At 41.8% G+C, this 10,819-nt stretch overlaps 1 long non-coding RNA gene across 1 annotated transcript; it reads left to right on the top strand.

Annotated features, from left to right (window-relative positions):
- The first annotated feature begins 1,664 nt into the window (after positions 1-1,664).
- Positions 1,665-9,133, top strand: LOC139536846 (uncharacterized). Its single transcript, XR_011667408.1, has 3 exons — positions 1,665-2,396; positions 2,647-2,802; positions 7,699-9,133. It is a non-coding gene; the product is annotated as an uncharacterized lncRNA (long non-coding RNA).
- Positions 9,134-10,819: the final 1,686 nt, after the last annotated feature.

Below are 10,819 nucleotides of genomic sequence, written 5' to 3'. Positions count from 1 at the left end.
CCCCCGGCTGCTCCAGAGAGGGCCTTAGTTCTCCATGTAGACTAGGCTTCCCAAATGTCACCCTATATAGTGCACTACTGTTGACCAGGGCCCTTTGGGGGATGGGGTACCATTTGGGACTTAGTCTAGGCACTGCGACAGCCAGCCAGGGGACTTGGCAATGTGTGTCCTGAAAGTCAAATGTGTTCATTGAGATTCAAGTGGTGGCTGTGTGAGGCTGAGGCTGAGACTGTGGCTGTGGAAGAGAGGAGACAGCAGACCCTTGGCAGGGCTCAGACAGCAGACTCAGGCAGAAAAGAGAGAGTTCCCATTATTATTTACACAGCTTCTCCCTGACACTACTTTAAAATAGGTTATTTCACGTGTTGGTGGGATGGAAGGGGGGAGGGGGGGGGTATGTACAAAAATACATTTTATTTTCCTATTCATTTCAATGTTATTATTTTAGACCAGGCCACATGCGTACTGTTCAAAATAATGTTTGTGTATGGTAGGGTACATACATTTTGTCATAAAATATAATTTAAATTCAGGCCTATTCATTGTAAGGACTGGAGCATAATTAATTTGGAAAAATTCCATCAATACAAAATAGTTGTCAAGGCAAGGGTCTTTGGCAGAACATTTTTGTTACTACATTCAGACATATAAAGATACCTTCCAATAGACTGAAATGGGTTGGCTGACAGCACTACACAGATGGGATTTTTAAGGTCTTGAGGTAGTCATTTAAAATGCCGGACCATTTATAATTGATAGATGTCCAAAATGTGGATGAACAATAACCTAGCCTACTAGTCTGCAATTTTCATGTTTTCATGCAGCTACAAATTTACTGCCAAACCAAAACAGAGAGAACGCAAAAATATTACTAATACAATTTTTTTCATTTTTTTTTGTATCAATGTTGTGTTTTGAAAATGTGTATCAGCCGAAATTTCATCAGCTTGGTAAATATATCCCCGCTAAACATCGGGAAGAAATTAGGTGTTAGCACGTGCGACACTGAAATGACTCCCTCTGGATCCAGAATCTCTGTGATTTTCATATCCTGAATAATATTGAAAAGGTTAAAGATATGGGTCATACATTCAGACAGAGAGACACAAAACCAGCCAGCCAGAAAATACATATCACTGCATCAGGAGGAGATTAGCTAGATGGAACTGCCAGACCGCGTACCAGATAGGCAGATAATATTTTGCCAGACTCGAGCATCACCATACAGCCAGGCACTACTGGCACTACTTGCAGCATCCTCCCTGCATGGCAGGCTGGTCCAGGCTGACCAAGGCTTCTTCCTACGGGGTGACGACACAACTGTGCGCCATTGCTCTGGCCTGACAGTGAGTGAATGGGACAAAGGGTGTGTGAGGAAGGAGACTAAGAGAGAGAGTTGCTCTGTTGCAGCAGGGTGAGAAGGGGTGAGGCGGGGTGAGACAGCCCTCTCGTGACAAGCGCTACTCTCCCTCTCCGCTAGCTGTAGCTCTCCCTCTGTCTCTGTCCGGCCCCGGCCCTCAGCCATTTTGGAAAGGGGAGAGAAAAGTGGCCGCTTTCTCTCTCTCTCTCTCTCTCTCTCTCTCTCTCTATGTCTTTCACTACGTGGCGTAGATTGGAAAGGCTGGGGCTGAGGCGAGGGCTGCTCTGTTATGGAGAGGGCGGAGGAGAGGTGAGAAGACTCACTAGGCAGCTGGCTCGCTCGCATTTGGGGAGAGATGGGAGACATGTTTGCAGAGAAAAGTCCGGTGTGAAAAGCAGTCCTTTTCAGTATTCACCTTTCCTTCGAAATTTCTTTTTTTTTTCTCTCCTCAATCTTCTGTTAAGCTTCTATTATTTTTTGATCTTGTACCTTCTCACACTCGCTTTTTCTCTCTCTCCGTCTCTCTTTCTTTCCCCCTTCTTTTCCTCTCTAACTTTCGCTCTGCTTTGAACATTTCTGGGTACATTTTTCCCCTGCCTGTTCGAGGCGATATCTTTTTGTCATCCCCTTGTTCGATTCAATTCAGGGGAGTTTAAAACAAAAGGAAACGTCCAACGTTTTGGCACAGCTAAGGAGAGTCAGAACCGCAGCCAAGGACCCTGCTGGGATAAAAAAAAAACAGGCAGAATGAAGCAGCGCCAAAAAAAAAAAGACAACACCACCCTTTCCTTTGCATGGTCACAAATTCCACTTTCTCTGTAGCCAGCCCTGAGCAGCTACAACAGCTCCTCCTCGACCACATCTCACCGTCTGCATTCAACCTTACGCCGTCTCTAGCTCGCCGTAGATTTTTTCAAACTCCATCTTGGGGGTTTGGGTTTTGTACCCCTGTTATTGAGGATAGGACAGCAGGACAGGAGGGTGAAAGAAGGAAGAAAGAAAGAGGGGGACAGTATCTTTGCTTCAATTTCAGCCGGTGATTTGCCGATATTCTCTTGTTAAAACAATGCTGCTATTATTGGGCTTTTTTCGCTAGTAGTTTCTGAACTATTTTTTGGGTATACTGACGTTGGGATGTGTTTGTGACTGTGTGTTGTATGTGCATGTGTGTCTGGGTGTGTGAATGTGTGTGTGTGTGTGTGTGTGTGTCTGGTTTAAGGGTGTCAGACAGACTCTTTGCTCTGTTCACAATGTGGTTGTAACAATTTATGTGTGTGTTGTCCCAGGTCCCTGCTGTATTTTCACTGAAAGAGCCGGCCTACTCTGTCCACCAAGCCTGACTCCATTTTGATGCCAGACGAGGAGACGGGGATTGACCAGCCCTTTGGTTCCCACACCATGTTGGCTCCAGCCCACACCATTGGCTACCCACTACCACACCAGTACGTTGGCATTTCTCTTTTCGTATTTCTGTATTTTTCTATTAATTTCTCAATTAATTTCTCTCTTGGTCTTGGTTTGTCGTGATAAGTGCGAAACTGGACCTATGATTCTGTACCTCTCATTCTCTCATGTTCAACTGACCTTTCCCTATAGTGCCTGTATTGTTTTTAACGGTGATTGTGAATTCCTATATTTCTCGGAGATAAGTACGGTAACATAAATAAAGCGAATTAAATCTCTCCCTCGTGTGTATATTCACCCTCAGCTTGTGAAAAATATTTGACAGTGATTGTTCTGAAAGATAGTGTAGTGATGTGCATAAACGAAACATGGCATTTTCAAATCAAAAATATCTTTCAGAGCCACGTTTTGTTTTGTTATGATTTACAGTTCGCTATGACAATTGAATGACCTTTTCAATTTGTAGTTGAATGTCACACGGTCTATCATTTCTGTTACACACCTTAATCAAGAGGTGTGCTGTGTTTCTGTGGTGATTAGAGTGACAAGGTGGCTCAGCAGAACTCATTGAGTTCATTGATTTACTGTTAATTCATGTGACCTTTCATTTGACTTGTCTTATTCATTGTTTAATTATACCTTCTGCACTATCCCCTGGGGTGACTTTCTCTATAGCAGTTATTAAAATGTCTTTATATAAGAGCTATGGCCAGATTTAAATCCATTTTAACTCGTTTTTTTGTTGCAATTCTGCATTGCAGTATTTCTTCAACAAATGTACTCACACCCTGACATTTTATTAAGTGGTAACAGATATTATTTGCAAAGTCTGTATAGGTCAATTTTTATATTACAATTCAGAAATCAGGAAGATGGGCAGACATATCTGATATGAAATATTTATTGTTCGTCCCGGATACTTGAATGATTTTTCCTGGCTACCTCTTGAAAATAATGAATATACGCTAACATGAAAATGCAATAAGGCATTGTAATAACCAACATACTATTCTCTCTCCTCCCTTTTGATATTTTGATATTGAGAGGCAAAAGTATATGAGTCACATAAGGGTTATACAACGCCAAGCGCATATGACAGTCATGTGTCTTGTCCACTTCATTGTGCCATATCACAGGAGATCCCCAATCTTTTCTCAACTGATAAGTGGTATATAATACATTTCAGACGGACAGATTTGGAAGGTCTCGTTCGGTTGTCAAACAGAATAGTAGTGCAGTGTATCAACCCCGGCTTGTTATTGAAGGTAACATTCGATAAAGAATATAAAATCTTGCCTCAATATATTTTTTCAGGACAAACGTTTGATACCTCAATATATACTCAAGGATGGGCCCATTATCTTATTGTCAACCACCACAATCATATTAGTCTGAACCTGTATTCAGGCAAGGTTTCCATGCGCTTTCCTACATTTCTTGACTTGCCTAGTTAAATAAGGATTAAAAAAAGGGACTTGAGGGATCATTTCAATTTGTGTATGAATGATTCTAACAATTGTCCTTCACTGTAGTACATTTTTTGTTAAAGCCAAAGTTTAAAAAAATGACAAGAAATGAATGAGGAATTACCATGAGATTTTAAAGGGGCATTGCATTTAAATACGTGATTTCCTGTATTTTTTTGATTAGATTTCCACACTATGAGGTCTAAATAACAATCTGAAATTGTAAAAAGTATGATAATACACTTTTTGTGTATGAGCTTGTCGGGAAAAAAACCCTGGAATTCAACCTGTTCAGGTGGGATCATGACATCATAATGTGATCTAATTATAATAGACCAATGACTGTTCACCTGTGTAAAAGGGTGGTCTCTAGACCATCCTATCAGCCAATCAGGGCTGTGAACGTAAATATCTTAACATTAGTTTCCTAACACCCACATGATCAGACTGAGCATTTCAAGGGCCAAAGGAGGCTCAGGGAAATAAATAAAACATATATTTGAAGTTATTTTCATGAAATAAACACACAGTGATGATTTAAAACGTACAAAGATGGCATGGGGGATTACATGTTTGGGGGAAGTGTACATTCCTAAACAATGTTGACAGAATTTGTATTGCTCTTTTGTTAGTGAGGTATTCTTTCATTTGTTATTACTGACAATTGATTGTGTTTTATTGTGTGATGTTTTGTTATTGCGTTGTGCCATGTCGTGTTTCGTTGTGTTTTGTGTCGTGAAGATCCATGTTGTGTGCGCGAAGACTGTGTCCTTCAGTGGGTTTTCACTACTTAGATGTCCAGCAGATAGAGTGGATATAGAGAGTATAGAACTATACAGGAGACAGTTGTATACTATATTATATACTATACAGGAGACACATTTTCTCAAATGATGACGCATGACCTTTAGGAGGCATTCTGGTATTCTATGTTTCCTTATTGTTCTCTGTCAGACACAGGACTCCCGACAATGGATTAAAAATGATAACGTTATCATTAACATGTTTCCTAGTTTAGACAAGACTATCCCTCATCTTGTTTAGTCCCCGAAGAGAACTTGCCAGCTGCCACAAACCCGTAGATCCGAACTTGTGGTGACTGGCCGCACAAGCTCGTGTCTATAGGTATGTGTCTGTGTGGCCATCACAGCACCCCTCTCTGACCTAGGAGTATACAGTACAGGTAGGCTGTAGGAAAGGTATTGGAATACCGTATCAGGACGATATGTGATAACCTTATGGAGAGGCAGGGCTGGGGCAGGGTGGGGAGAGAGGTACTTGAGGTGAAAGGTTAAATGATAACATCCAGTGGAGCCCCACCCTTAGGACAACCTTATTGTACAAGTGACATACCTCTATTGGGCTCCTGCATGAGATTTTCCATCCCTATTCCCAAGCCTGTCATATTCCTAATCCTAACTTTACCCCTTTTTGCTACCCCCCACCACAGCCTTATCCCAAATCTCATCTCAAAAACCCAATCTCCTGCCCTACTCACCACAGCTAACACTCCCAGCCATATCCAGCTCAAACTCCAACTGTACTCATATCCCCTGTCTTTCAACCTCACACCATCTACCCAGCCATATTCTAAACTGCTGACCCCCCCCCCCCGTACCACTACACCTCTGTACCCCTCACCCCCAAATGTATAATGCGGTACAAGTTTTTTGTACCGGTACAAGTTTTTTTCTGCCCACCCCCCCATGCAGGCAGTGTTCCCGCAGGTTGAGGTAGTAGGTTGTATAGTTCAGAGTGACATCACAGGAGATAACTGTACAGCCTCCTAGCTTTCCCTGAGGAAACGCCAATCATCTGCTGGAAACTGCTGAAAAAAACATTAAAAACTGCTGTCAACATGGGTATTAGTATTCATGTGTTTTTGAGTCATAAATTTCGTTCCGTGATTTTTTACAGATGATGTACTGTGTACACTTTTAGATCAGGGTTTAATGTTATCATATGTCAATCTATACAGAATTTATAATTCCATTTCAATATGACATTATGATTGAGCTGTTGCGCAATCACTCAATATGTTCATGAAATTTGACTTATGTCAGTTTAAGGACACCCGTCAAAGACAAACAGATGTATCCTCGATTCCCAATACAGCTTGGAAATGAACTCATATAAATTAAGAACAGTGTAATAATTAACATTTGCAAACTCGTTTTTTTGAATTCTGTTGTGTTTGTGTGGGTGTGAGATATCGTACTTTTAAAAACAGGAAAAAAAGAGCGCTAGACAAGAGTACAGTAAAAGAGAGGACGACAGGAGACTAAGACTAGCACATGTATGAACACGCCAGGGAGTGAGCAGCGAGGCTTGTGGGAGGGACGTGGTAATGAAAGAGATTCCACTAGGGGAAAACCATTGAGTAGAGAACAGTAGGGCCGCAGGCAGCTGGGGGAAGAACACAACGATCTGTAGCCAATTATGTACAAAGTTCAGATGCACTTCTTCCTTCACCTCTTTACCAAAATTACATCATGGTCCCTCGCTTCACAGCTGTGCGGTAAAGACTCTGCTGCATGCTGGGATCAAAACCTCTTGACAACTTTCATTACTGTACACCACAGAGAACAATATAATCTTACTTAATATGAATGTATAAATGATGATTAGCAGAAGCTTTTATCCAAATCGACTTACAGTAGTGAGGGCATCCATTTTTGGTACAGAGAGCTTTGGACTATAAGGTTCTATATGCAAATTTAGTTGGCCTTGTTATGTTCAATATTCTTTACTAGATAACTAATTTGTTTTAATTCCCCAAAACCTGAAAGTTACCAAAATTCTGGTAGTTTTATGTAGTACTCTAAATACCCAAATTCGTGTTAAGATCAAAATAATACAAGATAGAAATTGTTGACACCATTCAAACCAATGAGGGTTCAGGACTTTAAAGAAAAATGATCTCAGAATCATATTCTTGCATTTTAGATCCTTTTCGATCCATTTTAGGTCCCAGTGGGAATCAAACAAGCAACCTTGGGATTGCTAGTATAACGTTCTTACCAACTGACTCACCGGGCCATAGTCATATTGATGTTCATAGTCATATTTGATGACTATGAACATCAATTTCTTAACATATCATTTCCCATATGCCTTGCTAAACAGGTGACTAATATTTATGTCTGTAACACATACTACTACACCAGCGTGTCCGTCACTGGCTGCCGGCAGCCTTTGGGTAAAATAAAACACACCCACACATAATCTCTCCCTCCCTGCTCCGTTTTCAGTTCCGTTAGCGATGTGGGTCGACTCACACGTTAACCTAGCGATCTCAGTTCATGCATTACACACATTCTTACCTCCCTCCAGTAACAGCTTGTTATGGTATAAAGAATACACACACACACACGCTTTCATGTTTAATTTAAGGGACGTTTATTGTACTTATCAATGTTTTGGATGTGCGCTTTGTTTGTTTCTGTTCCATTCTCTCCATCTCTGTAGCTTCCGGGTATGCTGGAATAAGGACCCGAGCTACGGCAATCGTGCAGGCTTTGTAGTGCCTGTCCAGAATTGCGCGTTCATGTGTATGGGCGGATTGGAAGACACCATGTCAGTAGTGGTGGGGTTATATAAATGTGTTATATATTGTGCTATATTCAATTATGCTAAACTGATTGCAAAGGTACAATGAAGATAATTCCTAAAATGTTTGGCTGAGTGGAAAATGTATGCTTTGATGTTTGTAATGGCTTGATTTGTATGTTTGGTATGTTCTTAAGGGGAGGGGCTTCCCCCTACAAAAGGAGCCTCTCAATTCAAGGGGGCCTTTTCATTGAGTTGTTAATGGGACTGCACTGTTTAGCTGTCCCCATAATGTATACTTTTGTGGCAGTACTGGTTTCTTTCGGAATCACTATGTAAATGAACGCCCTTGCACAGAAGTGCTTATGCAGGTCCGCCATCATTTTATTTGGTACATTTTAAGTTTAATGTAGGCTTAAGTTGCAGTTAAGGTTTTTCAGTTTAGCCTTCTGGCCTACTCTATGTGATAGAGTGCTTGGGACTATAAGATTCTATCAACATTTGTCAACATTTCAATTCAAATAAAAGTCCGCCACGTGCGCCAAAAACAACAGGTGTAGACCTCACAGTGAAATTCTTACTTACAGGCCCTAACCAAGAGTGCAATTTTTAAGTAAAAAATAGGTATCAAGTGAACAGTAGATAAGTAAGGAAATAAAAATCGACAGTAAAAATACAGTGAATAATAACAGTAGCGACTCTATATACAGGCACCGGTTAGTCGGACTAATTGAGGTAGTATGTACATGTAGGTATGGTTAAAGTGACTATGCTTATATGATAAACAGAGAGTAGCAGTGGCGTAAAAGAGGGGTTGGTAGGTAGTCCGGGTAGCCAATGTGCGGGGGCACCGGTTAATCGGGCTAATTGAGGTAGTATGTACATGTAGGTATGGTTAAAGTGACTATGCTTATATGATAAACAGAGAGTAGCAGTGGCGTAAAAGAGGGGTTGGTAGGTAGTCCGGGTAGCCAATGTGCGGGGGCACCGGTTAATCGGGCTAATTGAGGTAGTATGTACATGAATGTACAGTATAGTTAAAGTGACTATGCATATATGGTAAACGGAGAGCAACAGCAGTGTAAATGTCTTGTTCTATTCAATGTTCTCTACCTATATAGTACTCTAAATACCCACATTTGTGTTGTTAAGTTCAAAATAATACATGATAAAAAATTGCTGACACCATTCAAACCCTGGAAATTTAAAGTAAATTGTCTCAGAATCATATTTTTGCAGATAGAACCTTACAGTCCCAAGCTCTTGTGGCCCCAGTGTGAATTGAATGTGCAATCCTGGGATTGCTAGCATAACGTTCTTATCAACTGACTCACACAGCACCGCAGACAGACCTCCAAACTCCCTCAACTCACTGAATAATGTAAACTGTACATTAAATCATCTTTATAATGAATATGAACACTACCATCATTTCTGAAGGCTTAACCTACCATTTCCCATTTGCCTTGTTGAGCAGAAAGCGACCAATATTCAGTTCTGTAATCTCTACCACTACACCAACTTTTTTCTATAATGAGTTGAGGTTTATTACAAAATGCAGGAAGGTTCAACAAGTTCAGTCTATATTTGTTGGGATTCCAATTTTGGATGTTTATAGGTTTACTCTTCAGATGCCGTAATATGTTAGTGTCATCTATCTAACAATAGCTCTGTTCTCTCCTGGGTGGGGATGTGACTCTCCTAGACATGTCTTTACTGTGAGTTCAGTGACACATACTGGAGTGCAATTTTAAGTAGGTGAGGGGTTCATTTTCACTCAGCAATATCTCTGCTTGATGCCACATTTGATACATTCTTGCCATCAGTCAATTGGCTTGCACTGTGGAAACATAAGCACCGTGTGATACACTGACACCAAGTCTGATACTGTTTTGCTAAACTGAATGCAGACCACAGACCAGACCGACGTTTTTTAAAAATCCATCGGACAGCTCTGAATCTCACAGTTCTGTTTCGTACTCCATTAGCTTGGACTGGCCTTGTTAGGCTTGTCCGGTCCACCCAACCCAATAACTTTATAGCGATAGATAGCAGACTCATCTATATATTTGTACCATTATAGCATTTGTGACAGCCTGGGCAGCGCCATTGAGACTACAACCTATAGGAATCCCCACCCAGTTGACTACTTTGACTACTTTAACATGGCGGAGGCATGGTGGAATCCCTCAATGGCTCTTTTGGCCACTAGAGGCCTCTATCATTCTCTATGGTCTCCCTCCCATTCCCCAGGGCAGCAGGCAGCCAGGCCAAAGTGAACCAGCGGAACGCCCCATGTTGGTTCGAGGTGGTAGTGGTATGAAGTTGTGTGCCGGGGTGGAGTGGGGAGTGGTGTGACGATGAGAGAGGGTTTCCGCTCGAACTCTTTGTTCTCTGTCCCAAGGCCACCGGTTGAGGTGGGGGGGGTAAGGGTTGGGTGAGGGGGAGGGGGAGACTGAGGGGAGAGGTGAAAAGTTCACGGCTCCTAGACGGGGGAGGGGAAGGGGGGTGTACAATGAAGGGGAGGTAGGAATGTACATTAACCCCGCTGACTTACTCTGTCACAATTTACGACCGTCTCCCTCGGTGCTCAAAAAACACGAGGGAATATGACAACATATTTTGTCAGTGAGTGTGCGTGTGTGTCTCTTATTGTGTGTGTGTGTGCTTGTTAGTGTTTGCGTGTTCCCCTGTCTCTCACGCTCTCACTTACCCTTTCTGGGTGTTAGTAAATGGCTGTCAATATACTGTGGCTGCTGTGGTGTGGAGCGTCTAATATTAGCTGGTTGTGTGTGTGTGTGTGCTTGTGCGGGCTGATGGATGAGAGTGGCTCAAGGTGACAGTGATAAGGGGTGGTTAGAGAAAGAAAAATACAGGGATTCTCTCTCTGCAATACAAAGATGATTTGAGCACAAGACCAATTGTGGACTCCTGCAGCTGCATGTGATGTGATGATGAGCACACAGAGCATGTGATGTCTGTCTGTGACACAGTGAAGGATTGGCTTAGCATGGAAACACATAGGAATGGTTATCTCTAA

Source organism: Salvelinus alpinus, chromosome 13 (assembly GCF_045679555.1).
Source record: "Salvelinus alpinus chromosome 13, SLU_Salpinus.1, whole genome shotgun sequence".
NCBI classification, from domain to species: Eukaryota; Metazoa; Chordata; class Actinopteri; order Salmoniformes; family Salmonidae; genus Salvelinus; species Salvelinus alpinus.
The sequence above is the reverse complement of the archived record's forward strand: the minus strand, read 5'-3'. Positions and strand labels throughout refer to the sequence as shown.